Source organism: Saccopteryx bilineata, chromosome X (genome assembly GCF_036850765.1).
Source record: "Saccopteryx bilineata isolate mSacBil1 chromosome X, mSacBil1_pri_phased_curated, whole genome shotgun sequence".
Classification (NCBI taxonomy): Eukaryota; Metazoa; Chordata; class Mammalia; order Chiroptera; family Emballonuridae; genus Saccopteryx; species Saccopteryx bilineata.
The window spans coordinates 68,440,591-68,454,329 of NC_089502.1; the positions used below are offsets into that span (position 1 = coordinate 68,440,591).

The window sequence follows — 13,739 nt, forward strand, 5'->3', positions numbered from 1 at the left end:
ACATCTTCCTTAGAGAAATGTCTATTTTTAACTACTGTAATTGTTAGAAAGTTCTTTCCTCTACTGAGTCAAAATCTGTATCCTTGTCATTTCAACCTAGTCCTATCTACCAAAGCAAATAAAATCCTGTTTTATATAAAACTCTGCAAATATCTGAAGACATAAATCCTATCTTCTCTCAAATCTTCCCTTGTTCAGGTTAGACATTAATTTCTAAAATAGCATTGCCCTAGCCCTGGCTGGTTGGCTCAGTAGTAGAGTGTCGGCCTGGTGTGCAAGAGTCCTGGGTTCGATTCCCAGCCAGGAAACACAGGAGAAGTGCCCATGGGCTTCTCCACCCCTCCCCCTCTCCTTCCTCTCTGTCTCTCTCTTCCCCTCCCGCAGCCAGGGCTCCATTGGAACAAAGTTGGCCCCGGCGCTGGGGGTGGCTCTATGGCCTCTGCCCCAGGTGCTAGAATGGCTCTGTTGCTACAGAGCAACGCCCCAGATGGGCAGAGCATCGCCCCTTGGTGAGCATGCCGGGTGGATCCCAGTCGGGCGCATGCGGGAGGGAGTCTGTCTGACTGCCTCCCGGTCTCCAACTTCAGAAAAATACAAAAAAAATAAAATAAAATAGCATTGCCTTTGTTTGGATTTTTTTTTTTTTGGTAGGTGATCAGAACATTATTACTTTTGGCAAAAGCCACTATACTACTGCTTATTTTAACCTTTAAAATGGCAATTTAAGTACCCAAATGTTTGATATTTTTAGGAAATAAAATTTATGTGTCCATTGTAGAAAAAATAAAGGATAAATGAAATTTTAATGTTTTCTTGTAATTTTTATTGCTTGCAAAAACAGTTAGTTGGCTTTATATTTTATGTAATTAAAGAGAAAATGATACACAATCAACCTTAACTATTTAAAGGAGCATAGGGTCTAAGAAAGTGCTTATACAACCCCAAACACAACCAGTTAAAACATTTTAATATTCAGTTAACCCACACAATTCACACAATACCAAACAGCTTATTTGGTGCTTTTGCACTGACTTACATGGGACTTTCAAATAGACTGTATTTACTAACTGACACTTTGTTTCAGTCAAACAATCAGCTCATTTAAGTAAACAACTACTTTGAGTTTTGTTGCAACTGAGTTGACTATTTTGCTGAATTGACCAGTTTGTCTAGCAAGCTGTAAATATTGAAAACACTATCTTTTTGTAGTTTGTTTATCCACTGAACTAACTAAAATAATTTATCTCATGTTCTGCCAGTTAGACTAAAGAAAAAAAAACGTATACTTGGACCTGAATTATTTTTAAAATAAAGTTTAGGGAATAATTCATATACATAAAGTCTTCCCTGATTTTCTTTGATTTTGTTATTAATAACAGTTAATAAGCACTGAATGAATACTTTGGGAAAGATGTAATATTAAGTACCTTATGCACACTGTCAATCACTCTCAGAAATCCTATGAAATAGTAAAATATTACCACTATTTTATAGATGAGGAAACAAGCCCCAAGAAAGGCAAGGCTCACTTCCTCCAAGAAACTTTACTGGACATCTCCAAACCACAGGTCAATCTTATATATTCATAAGATCTATAGTTCTGATTTTTTTCTTTGGAAAGTGTGTACTTATATACCTAACATGACTTTCCATAGAGCCTATTCTGTTGCCATAAATAGTGCAATCTCATATACATCTAAAATGAATTATTACTTCTTATTTTCCTCCTTAGTAAAGTGTCTTGACACAGTTTGTGTCCACTAAGTGTTCATTGTGTGAATGACTGGATGCAGGATGACTGGATAAATCGGGGGCTGAGCGCGGGGAGGTGAATCCCATTAAGAAGAAGGGAATGAGTGTCTGGGGAATTAGAATTTGGCTGTGATGTTTGATTTCACCACCAGGTGTCATAAGTATACCAACGTTCAAATATCTTGCTAATTCACACTTAATTTGTTTTAAAATTCAATTAAGAGAGAAACCATATAAAGGAGAGAAGTATAAACAACTACTTGTGCAACTGCAGAAAAGGAATCCTTTAATACATATTTTAAAGAATTTGGATTATTTTCAGCCTCCATGCTTTCTCATATAGTTCTCTAAGGTTGGTTTCTAAATTTATTATAAATTCTTAGAATATTAGAGCTGTAAAACTCCATCAAGATCTTCTGATCTTGCTACTTTTATAGATGAGAAAACAAAGACCAAAAAACAGGGAAATTACAATTTCCAAATTCACACAGAGGATTACTGGCAAAGGCTGAACCATGAATCTCTTGCTTCTAACTACAGAACAATTTTTATTTTCCCAAGAAATTTTAATATTAAACCATATTTCTTTAATTACATAATAATAATACAAACTTTCAAAAATAAATGTATGCTAGATTTTAGAATACTAACCTTGACAATGAACTGTTATAAAAGAGATTAGTTCTTTCCAAATCTTTCAGGACAAATACAAGTGTTTTTAAAAACAAAATGAGTGTCCTTAGTCCCTAATGATAACTTTGTGGAAAAATCTGCTTAAAAGTCTTTTATTAGGTTGTTTTTATACTTTCATTATTTTTTACACAAGTAGAGAGTTTTACGTTAAAAAATAGAGATAAAAAACCCAAAATACATAATTATATATTATCAATATTTCCATTGCTAACATACTGGTGTATAATATTCTACTCCTTTTAAGCCTATAGAACTATAAATGAATGCATATATATATATAAACAAAAATTTACCATATTACCATACTTTTTACTATTTTTCCATAATCATAATTTGTATTCAATCATAATTATGAATATAGTGTCTGTCAACAAGTAGGTATCTATGTAATCATTTTGATGCAGCCTTAGAATTTCACCAGAATTATGTACTATAATTTATTTATCTAGTTGATATTGAGCTTTATTCTCATTTTTACACTATTAGAAACAATAGCTTGATAAACATCTTTGTACATTTGAATAACTATTTCCTTTGAATAAACTATTTAAAGTGGAATTTCTAAGATTTTGATGTATAATGCCTCCAGAAATACATCTTATATGGAATTCCAAAACTGGTATTCTTCACAATGTCAGATTTATTGGTATTCCATATATGTCATATTCTTTTTAGCTAGAGGAAGAAGTATGGTATACAAAATTCTGACCCATTCTTTGAGGTCTACCTCAAAGTAACTTTATCTGCCTAGTAACAAATCAATTCAGAGAGAATTTATTATTTCCACTTTAATACAATGATTTTCCAACTTCAGCATGTTTTAGAATCATCTGGAGGGTTATCCACCCACAGATTTTCTGCTTCAGTAGGTCTAGGTAAGGGCCCAAGAATTTATACTTCTAAAAGTTCCATGTGGTCCAAGGACCACATGTTGAAAACCATTTCCCTAAAAAACTATTTATATCAGCAAGGATCATGTGTTACCTGAGAAAGCATATATTAACTCCTCACAGAAAAATGTGAATCATTTAATTAATGCTATAGACTGAACGTTTGAATGTTTATGTGCCCATCAAATTCATATCTTGAGACCTAATCCCCAATGTGATGGTATTTGGAGTTAGGGCCTTTTGAAGGTGATTAGGTCATAATTCCTTGCTCTTCTCACCTGTGAGGAGACCACTGTCTATGAGCCAAGAAACTGATTCTCACCAAACACTAAAACTGATGGTGTTTTAATTTTGGACTTTTCAACATCCAGAAATGTGAGAAGTAAATGTTTTTTAAACAACTCAGTTTATGATATTTTTGTTATAGCAGTCCAAACAGAATAAGACAATAATATATTCTTTTCCACCTTGAAAGAAGATACATATGAAATTTTGTAACGTAATTTTCTTTTTTTTTCTTTCTATTTTTTTTCCCAAAGTTAGAAATGAGGAGGCAGTCAGACAGACTCCCACATGCACCTGACCAAGATCCACTTGGCATGCCCAACAGGGGGTGATGCTTGGCCCATCTGAGGCCTTGCTTCATTTCAGCCAGAGCCATTCTAGCGCCCAGGTCAACTTTGCTCCAGTGGAGCGTTGGCTGCAGGAGGGGAAGAGAGAGATAGAGAGAAAGAGGAGGGGGAAGGGTGGGAAGCAGATGGCCACTTCTCCTGTGTGCCCTGACTGGGAATTGTACCTGGGACTTCCACACGACAGGTCAACAACTCTACCGCTGAGCCAACCAGAGGGCCGTGACATAATTTTCTTAACTGTGTAGTACAAGTTGGCCAATTTACCTTCATTCCATTATTTTTCTTGTCTTGGTTATGTGGAAGAAAAATGGTAGTAAAACAAAGCAAAAATGATGATAAAAACATTGCATTGTGTTTGAGTTTTAGAAAACAATAAGGATTTCTTTGTTTTAAAAAATCTGCAGTTCTCTTAATGCTGTGATAAAAAGTGAATTTTTAAATACTTATTTTTACCACAATTCATCGTTTGGAAAAAAACCTAATAAAATTATCTGAAACATTTATATCCAACTAATTTAATTTAAAAAGCATTATTAATTTTCAGAATAAGCACTTATTTATGGCTTATAAAATCTGTTTTTAAAATCTAAAACTCCTAAAATATAAAATATGTATATAGATCAGTAAATTACCACCTCAGAATTTCTATATTTTTCTGCTTTGTTGTCAAAAGCAAAAAACAACTAAGATCAACCAAAGGAAAAATGCATTTGTTTCAAGATCTTTCATTAGCTTTTTAAGTTGGATTCATTCAGTGGTATTGGTTAATAAAATCATACAGTTTTCAACTTCATCAAAGTTATTCTTTAGATATGAACAAGAAATAACAACTTTTCTAGACATATAGAAGTTGAGGAAATGTATCACCAGAAAACCCCCATTGCAGGAAATACTCAAAGGGGTTATTCTACCTGATACAAAGAACAAAACAACACAAAACTACTAGTAAAAGCTTCAACAAGCTTAAAATATAAACAAGGATAATGTGTGGCAACAAAAACAAAAGGATAAGAGATAAAGTTCTGAATTAACAAAGGAGTATGGAGGGAAAGCACACTCATAAAATAAAGGACTATTGTATATATTAAAATTTTTTCCACAATAACCTAATGGTAACCACATACCCATACAATAAAACCCATAGAATACATAGCTTAAAAAAAGAAGAAACAAAAGAAAGAAGTATGAAACACCACCAAAATAAAATATCTGAAAAACACAAAGGAATAAACCAAAAGACACAGAAAGCTTCCATTAAAAAAACATAAAATGGCTATAGGAAATTTTCAGGCATTAATAATTACCATAAATGTAAATGGACTGAACTTACCAATAAAGAGATATAAAGTAGCAGATTGGATCAAAAACCAAAACGCAACCATAAGCTGCCTTCAAAAGACATATTTAAGCTGCAAGGACAAAAGTAGATTCAAAGTGAAAGGTTGGAAAACAATTCTCCAAGCAAATAATACCCAAAGCAAATAGCTATATATATATATATATATATATATATATATATATATATATATATATATATATATATATGACAATATTGATTTTAAGACAGCAAAGGTAACAAGAGACAAAGATGGACATTTTATGATGATGATGGGACACTACATCAAGAAGATAAAACATTTCTTAATATACATTCACTGAATCAGGGAGCACCAAAATACATGAAAAAACTACTAACAGAACTAATATTACATTTACAGCTCTAGATAGATCATCCAAACAGAGAATCAATAAAGAAATATCGGTCTTAAATGACACACTAGAGCAAATGAGCATAATAGACATTTATAGAACCTTTCATCCCAGAATGTCAGATTATACATTCTTCCCAGTGCACAAGGTTTCAAGTCTAGAACTCAAGAAAACATCATCTACAGCCTGCATCCTGTGCTCATCACTTAAAATCAAGTCTCTTTTCATTGCCATTTATGTCACCTTTGCCCACATTCACCTCCCCCGCCCCACTTTCCTTATGGTTATTACCATATTTTTGTCTGTGTTTATGTGTCATATATACACTTTTTTTTTTGCTTTTTTACCCTTTTCTCACCCAGCCCCCCTCCAAATCCCTTCCCCCGATAACTACCAACCTGTTCTAGATATTTATGTTTATATATATATATATATATATATATATATATATATATATATATATAATTTTATTTATTTATTTTTAAGTAAGAGGAAGGAGATAGACTCCCACATGCACCCCAACTGGGATCCACCTGGCAACTCCTTTCTGAGGATGATGCTCAAATCAAACAAGCTATACTCAGCACCTGAGTCCAATGCTCAGAACAATTGTACTACTGGCTGCAAGAGGGGAAGAGAGAGGGGGGGAAGAGAGAGGGGAGAAGAGAAGCAAATGGTCAGTTCTCATGTGTGCTTGACCAGGAATCAAATCCAGGATGTCCAAACACCAGAATAATGCTCTATCCACTGAGCAAAACAGCCAGGGGTCAGGTAGCTAAGTTTACATTTTACTTGTTTAAACATTTTCTTGATTACATTCTACATATAAATGAGATCATATGATATTTGTTTTTTTTAAATTTTTTAAAGATTTTTTTTATTCAGTTTAGAAAAGAGAGAGAGCGAGAAGTGGAGGAACAGGAAGCATCAATTCCTATATGTGTCTTGACCAGGCAAACCCAGGGTTTTGAACCAGTGACTTCAGCATTCCAGGTCTATGCTTTATCCACTGCACCAGCACGGATCAGGCTTGTCTTTCTTTTAATGGCTTATTTCACTTAACATAGTAATTTCCAGGTCTATCCATGCTGTCACAAAAGGTTATAGTTTCTTCCTTTTTTACAGCTGAGTAGTACTCCATTGGGTAAATGTATCACAGCTTTATTATGCACTCATTCACTGATGGGCACTTGAGATGTTTCCAGATGTTGGCTATTGTAAATAAGGCTGTCAGGAAAATAAGGGTGCATATATATATACACAGGGGATCCTTGGGTTATGGCAGTCTCAACATATGATGTTTCAAGTTTACAATGCTCACTACCATAAAAATTTTTTAAATCGAGAAGTGAGTATTTCAGGTTACTCCATTAGTATATTTATGGATTACCTGGGTGAACTAGTTTGGTTGAACACGGCAGAAGAATATGCAGTAACATAGCATAAGAGTGAGGTAGTTGACGTCTCCCAGTATGATGCTGACCTACACCATCTTGGACTGTTAAAAGCACAAGTGTCCTGACCTGTGGTGGTGCAGTGGATCAAGCGTTGACCTAGAATGCTGATGTCACCAGTTCAAAAGCTTGGGCTTGCCTGGTCAAGGCACATATGGGAGTTGATGCTTCCTGCTCCTCCCCCCTTTCTCTCTCTCTCTCTCTCTCTGTCTCTCTTCTCTAAAAAAATGAATAAATAAAAAATAAAAATAATTTAAAAATTACTATTTAAAAAAAAAGCACAAGTGTTCTGTTTCTGTTAAGCTAGGTTATGTTTCGACTTACACTAAAATTTGGGTTACGTCACAGTCATAGGAATGAAACTGTGTTGTAAACCGAGGACTCCCTATCTATATAAATATATATATTTATATATATATAACTTTTTAAATTATTTTTCAGGTTTCTCTAAATACATTCCAAGAAGTAAGATCACTGGATCAAAAGGCATTTTCATTTTTAATATTTTGACATAAAACTATACTATTTTCCTCAGTGGTTGCAAGAGTCTTCTTTAGCACCAACAGTGCACTTTTCTTCACATCCTCAGCAGCACTTGTTTGTTGACTTATTAATGATAGTCCTGCTGATAGGGGTGAGGTAACATCTCATTGTGGTTTTTAATTTGCATCTTTGATAATTAGAGGCATTGAGCATTTTTATATGTCTATTTGTCATCAGTATGTTCTCCTTGGAGCACTGTTTATTCATATCCTTTGCCTATTTTTTAAATTGGGTTGTTTGTCTTATTGATGTTGAGTTTTATAAGTTCTTTATAAATTTTGTCTATTAACTACTTATCAGATATATAACTGGCAGATATGATCTCCCATTCAGTGAGTTGCTTTTTAATATTTTGTTAGTTTCTTTCACTGTGCAAAAACTTTTAGTTTGATGTAGTCACATTTATTTTTTTTCGCTTTATTTCCCTTGCCAAAAGAGACATATTGGCAAAAATACTCCTACAAGTACAAGAGATGCCTGATATTACTGCCTTTGATTTCTTTGAGAATTTTTATGGTTTTGTAACTTTCATTTAAATCTTTTATCAATTTTGAATTTATTTTTGTAAGTGGTGTAAATTGGTAATCTAGTTTCAGTTTTTGCAGGTAACTGTCCAATTTTCCTAACACTATTTATTGATGAGATGGTCTTTATTATATTGTATGTCTTTGCCTTCTTTATCAAATAATAATTGACTGTAAAATTTATTTATTATTGGGCTCTCTGGTCTATTCCATTGATGTTTATGTCTAATTTTTTGTTTGTTTCTTTGTTTTTGCCAGTACCATGCTGTTTTTATTACTGTGGCCTTGTAGGATTATTTTCTATCAAGTAGTGTCATACCTCCAAATTTGTTCTTTCTCAAGATTCCTGAAGCTGTTCAAGGTCTTTTGTGGTTCTGCATAAATTTTTGGAATATTTGTTTTAAATCTGTGAAATATGCAGTTGATATCTAATAGGAATTATATTGAATTTATAGATTGCTTTCAGTGGTACTGACTTTTTTAAAGATTGTATTTATTCATTTTAGAGAGAGGAGAAAGAGGGAGGAGAGAGAGAGAGAAGGAGGTGAGGAGCAGAAAGCATCAACTCCCATTTGTACCTTGACTGGGCAAGCCCAGGGTTTCAAACCGGTGACCTCAGTGTTCCAGGTCAATGTTTTATCCACTGAACCACTACACTACAGGTCAGACCAGTAGTACTGACATTTTAATGATTTAAATTTTTCCAATCCATGAACACTGTATATGTTGCCACTTATTTGTATCTCCCTCAATTTCTTTCTTCAGTGTCTTATAATATTCTGATTACAGGTCTTTTACCTCCTTGGTTACATTTATTCTTAAGTATTGTATTTTTTATGCAATAGTAAATAAGATTATCTTCTTAATTTCTCTTTCTGATAGTTTTTTTTTTTTTTTGCATTTTTCTGAAGCTGGAAACAGGGAGAGACAGTCAGACAGACTCCCGCATGCGCCCGACCGGGATCCACCGGGCACGCACACCAGGGGCGATGCTCTGCCCATCAAGGAGCGATGCTCTGCCCACCAGGGGGTGATGCTCTGCCCCTCCGGGGCATCGCTCTGCCGTGACCAGAGCCACTCTAGCGCCTGGGGCAGAGGCCAAGGAGCCATCCCCAGCGCCCGGGCCATCTTTGCTCCAATGGAGCCTTGGCTGCGGGAGGGGAAGAGAGAGACAGGGAGGAAGGAGGGGGAGTGGAGAAGCAAATGGGCACTTCTCCTATGTGCCCTGGCCGGGAATCGAACCCAGGTCCCCCGCACACCAGGCCGACGCTCTACTGCTGAGCCAACTGGCCAGGGCTGATACTTCTTTATTGGTGTATAAAAATGTCACCAATTTCTTAATATAGATATTAATTTTGCATCCTGCTACTTTACTGAATTCATTTGTCAGTTTTATTTTATTTTTTTTTTGGTGGAGTCTTTAAGGTTTCTATGTACAGTATCATTTCATCTGTGACTAATGACAGTTTTAGTTCTTTTTATCCAATTTGAATGCCTTTTACTCCTTCTTCTTGTATGATTGCTGTGGCTAGAACTTTCAGTACTATGTTGAATAAGAGTGGTCAAAATGGACATCTTGATCTTGTTCCTATTTTTAAGGAAAACATTTTCAGTTTTTACACATTGACAAAATCTTACACTTTGTTGAACTATGTCTGATTTCATTTTCAAAAGGAAAAATAGTTGTTTTACCCCAGAAATTGGAGAAGCTTATACTCCTTTTCCCACATTTACCTATTTAAAATTATTTTTTCATGTGATTATGATATGTTTTTAATTCATTTTTTTATCTTTTTCTTAAGAGACACACAGTGTAGTAGCTCAGCCTTTGAAGTCAGACAGACTAGAGTTTGAATCTAAGTTTCTCTGTTTATAAGTTGCATTTCTTAATATATCTGATCCATAGTTCCCTCCACTGTAAAATGTTTCTGTGTTCTTTCAAAGAAATAAGATAATATATACAATGTACCCATTGGGTGCACAGTAATATTGCAACAACTGCTTTATTATTCTAATGTGTTTTGTATATTTTCTCAAATTTGTGAAATAAAGTGAAATACAAATACAGTTTAATACTCAGCTCAAGTACTATATACCCCAGGAAGCTGAATTTTTTTAGTTTTAGTTTACTTCAATTTTCTTGGCATTTCTGAAGTATCTAGCAAATTATCCTACATGACATCAATATTTAATAACAATTAAATCAATTGAACATGTAATATGTGACAACCACTTCACATATATTCTATCATATAATCCTCATGGCAATCTCATAAGAAAGGTATGTACTTTCATTATGCCTATTTGACCATTAATAAATAGTCAAAATTGTACTTATACATTATTACCTCCTACTAATGCATTATTTGTTATTGTGTCTGAAGCATGGATAATGAGTTGCGAGTCCTTTGGCAAACATCTTTTATTTCCACTGAAACACAGACTACAGTAGTAATAGACAGAGAAACTTACTGGGGAAATCCCTCTTCAAGCATCCTTGGCTTGATCACTAGCATTTCCAGGATTTTCCTAGTTTTCCTTCATAATCATATACACTGCTCAAAAAATTAGAGGATCAAAGATTGTGCAGATACTTCAGTACTTTCAGCCTTTTGTATAGTGCATTTTCACCAACGAAATAAAAATTGGTTTTGTATCTTATTTACATACTCAAACAACTTTCTTTGACATGTCCCTTGCTTTTACGATGTTCTTGTTTAATATAAAAAATATCAAATGCTTCTTTTTTATTGCTTCATATTCATTTTGAAATATCTCCTAATTTCTGTGAGCAATATAGTTAAACTATATTCTCTGGAGACTCTGATTTTAAAAATTGCTTTAAAAGTCCAGAGCTACATTTATATTATTTAAAGTGTTCTGCTTTTCATGAAATACTGCCTCTGTAAATGGATTTTAGATAGATTGTAATCCATGTAGGCTAGAGACCACATCCTCTTTCCTGCAACTGCAAGACAATATTTCCCACCTCTGCCTGTCAATGCTTGCTAGAGACAGCTGCATGTTTCAGATAACAAAAAGCTTAGGAACAGAATAGTCTCACCACCATGGTTCCTCTTATGCAGTGTCTGAGTTTCATGTTTCTTCCTGGGGAATGAGCTAACAGAGGTGGTTGGTTGCAGAGCACTAATTCTTCAGAAGGTTAGCAACAACAGCTGTAGTAAGTTGCCAGCTTAAGTATGGCATCACTCATTGACCCAAGTTATGAAAGATTCTACTCACAAAATAAAAATTAAACCTCTTGAATCTTCACATTCATGATCTCATTTGGGAAGGCACAAAAACATATTGTTGAAGCAACTTGCTTGGGAATAAATAACCCCATTATTATTTAGACTTTGAAATAAAGCTAAATTATCAGACTTTCACTCTCATATTCTTTCTACTTCACTTAGCTGCCTCCCTGATAGAAAAGTGCTATGTGACCCTCCCACAAACAGGTTCACTGATGGTAGAGGAAGAGATTGAACTGATTGATGACTTGTGGTACAAGAAGAAGACGGATAGATATTGATAGGAATTTTCAAATAAAATAGATTTATGTAATGGAAACACAACATAATCAACCATTCAAATGCCATAGAAATGTTTACTTGTAATTTATTTACTTTTATTGATCAATGCCACCCCATTAAATATAATTTTCTAAATAAAATTATAAATAAAAAATTAAAATAGCCTTCTCAATCCTTCTCCACTTATAGCAGTCATTCTTTGGAGTACACACTGGATTTAGGGCTCTTTGCCTAGTTCTCTACTATCATGTGCCTTCAAGTGCAAATCCTTATCTTAACCATAGGCCAAAAGTTTCCCTTGAAATATAATGAGTATTAATTAATTAATGAATACTATAACAAGAGACAAAGAAGCTCATTATATAATCAAAAGGATTTAACAATTGTAAACATATAAGCATACAACATTAGAGCACTTAACTATTTTAACTAAATACTAACATGTCTGAATAGAAAAATAGAAACCAATGCGATAATAATAAGAGAATACAATATTTCACTTTAACAATGAGTGCCTCAAACAGACAGAAAACCAATGAGGAAATGTTGGTCTTGAACTGTTAGCATGAGTAAATAGTATTACTAAAGAAGGGGAGCAAATGGAATCAGAAATTAAACTTAATAAACTAGGGAGCTGAGTTGGACATTAAGCCTGATGATTTACTAAGAAGCTGTAACCACAGCATCAGGTGTCTATGACTTAAACTCCAAAGTGGGCTCCCTGGGTGACAAGTAGCCATTATCCAGGATTACTGAGGGAGAGACAAAACAATAAAGGGAAAACTGAGCACATGAGCAGTAGAAACCAGGATGGCACAGGGCAGGTGTTTCTACTTTGATGTATGTGTAGTAGGAACTAAGATGGCCACCTAAAGGGGAGGAGCTTAGCTTGGGAAAGGATCAAATTGTATAAAGTAAACAGAACCCTGAAAAATCTAGAGAAAAGATTGTTTAGATGGAGGACCCAGCACAATCAGCTAAGAAACAGGAGAGAGATTGGTTAATTATAAGAAAGCTTACCCTTTCCTAAGCTGGACATACAATAATCAAAATTTACAAAAGCCTATTTTGGTAACACACATCAGCTGTTGGTTCTCTTGTGTTTTTCTCTCTCTTGCAGTGCAGTGGGCTTGCAGCTGGGTGTAGGGTCAAGGGTGAGCAGGCTCCAAGTGTGGGCCTGGCTGCCACAGCACAGAACTAACAAAGCACAGCCAAGGACAGAGACTAAACCAGCCAGATGTGGAAAGACACTTGAGCTGGACTAAACTTTGGCATGGACTAAACGGAACTATGAAATTTTGAATGCCCTAGTGATGCTGGGCTCATGGCACTGAATCTCTGGACCCCAGTCTTTTTTATGTGTTTGGTGAAAATAAAGCTATACTAATTCCACACTGAGATGGAGCTTGAGACACCTAGTCATAGATGAGACACTGTAAACCTGGTGATAGTTTTTTATTTCTACTCCAATAAATCTTACCACTACAGCTCATCATCCCATGTGTGAGTCCCCAAAATGCTTTTCTTGCAACTCCATAGAAGAAAGAACGCCATTTCCACTGACAATGAAACTATATCTTACAGCAAATGAATCTAAAATATATAGGGAGAGAGCATTTTAGCTTGACAGCAGCAAAATAGATCTTATTCATTAGTGCATATGGAACATTCTCCAGGATAGATGATATGTTAGGTCACAAAACAAGTCTTAGCAAATACAAAATGATTGAAATCATGCCAAGTATATATATATTCTATGTTATATATATTAATTTTATGTTATATATATATTATATATATTGATTATATCAAAACATATAGAATGCAACATAAGCAGAAAAGTGAATAATTATTATAGTGATAAACTCTTACACTAAGAAAGAAAAAAGTATCTTAAACAACCTAACATTCCTCAAGAATCTAAAAATAAGAAGAAGTTAAACCCAAACTTAATAAAAGAAAGGAAATAATGAAGGTCAGAGGAAAATAAATTAAATACAAATTA

At 34.4% G+C, this 13,739-nt stretch overlaps 1 protein-coding gene across 2 annotated transcripts in view; it reads right to left on the minus strand.

The window, feature by feature from the left end:
• LOC136316901 (putative P2Y purinoceptor 10) overlaps positions 1-13,739 on the minus strand; it is a 32,909-nt gene that overhangs the window by 3,756 nt on the left and 15,414 nt on the right. Inside the window, exon 2 of one of the 2 annotated variants that reach the window (XM_066249249.1) lies at positions 5,298-5,376. The exons of the other annotated variant lie outside the window; for it this stretch is intronic. The gene's annotated coding sequence lies outside the window, so the exon portion shown is untranslated. The remainder of the gene's footprint in view (positions 1-5,297; positions 5,377-13,739) is intronic. 2 annotated transcript variants of the gene reach the window in all.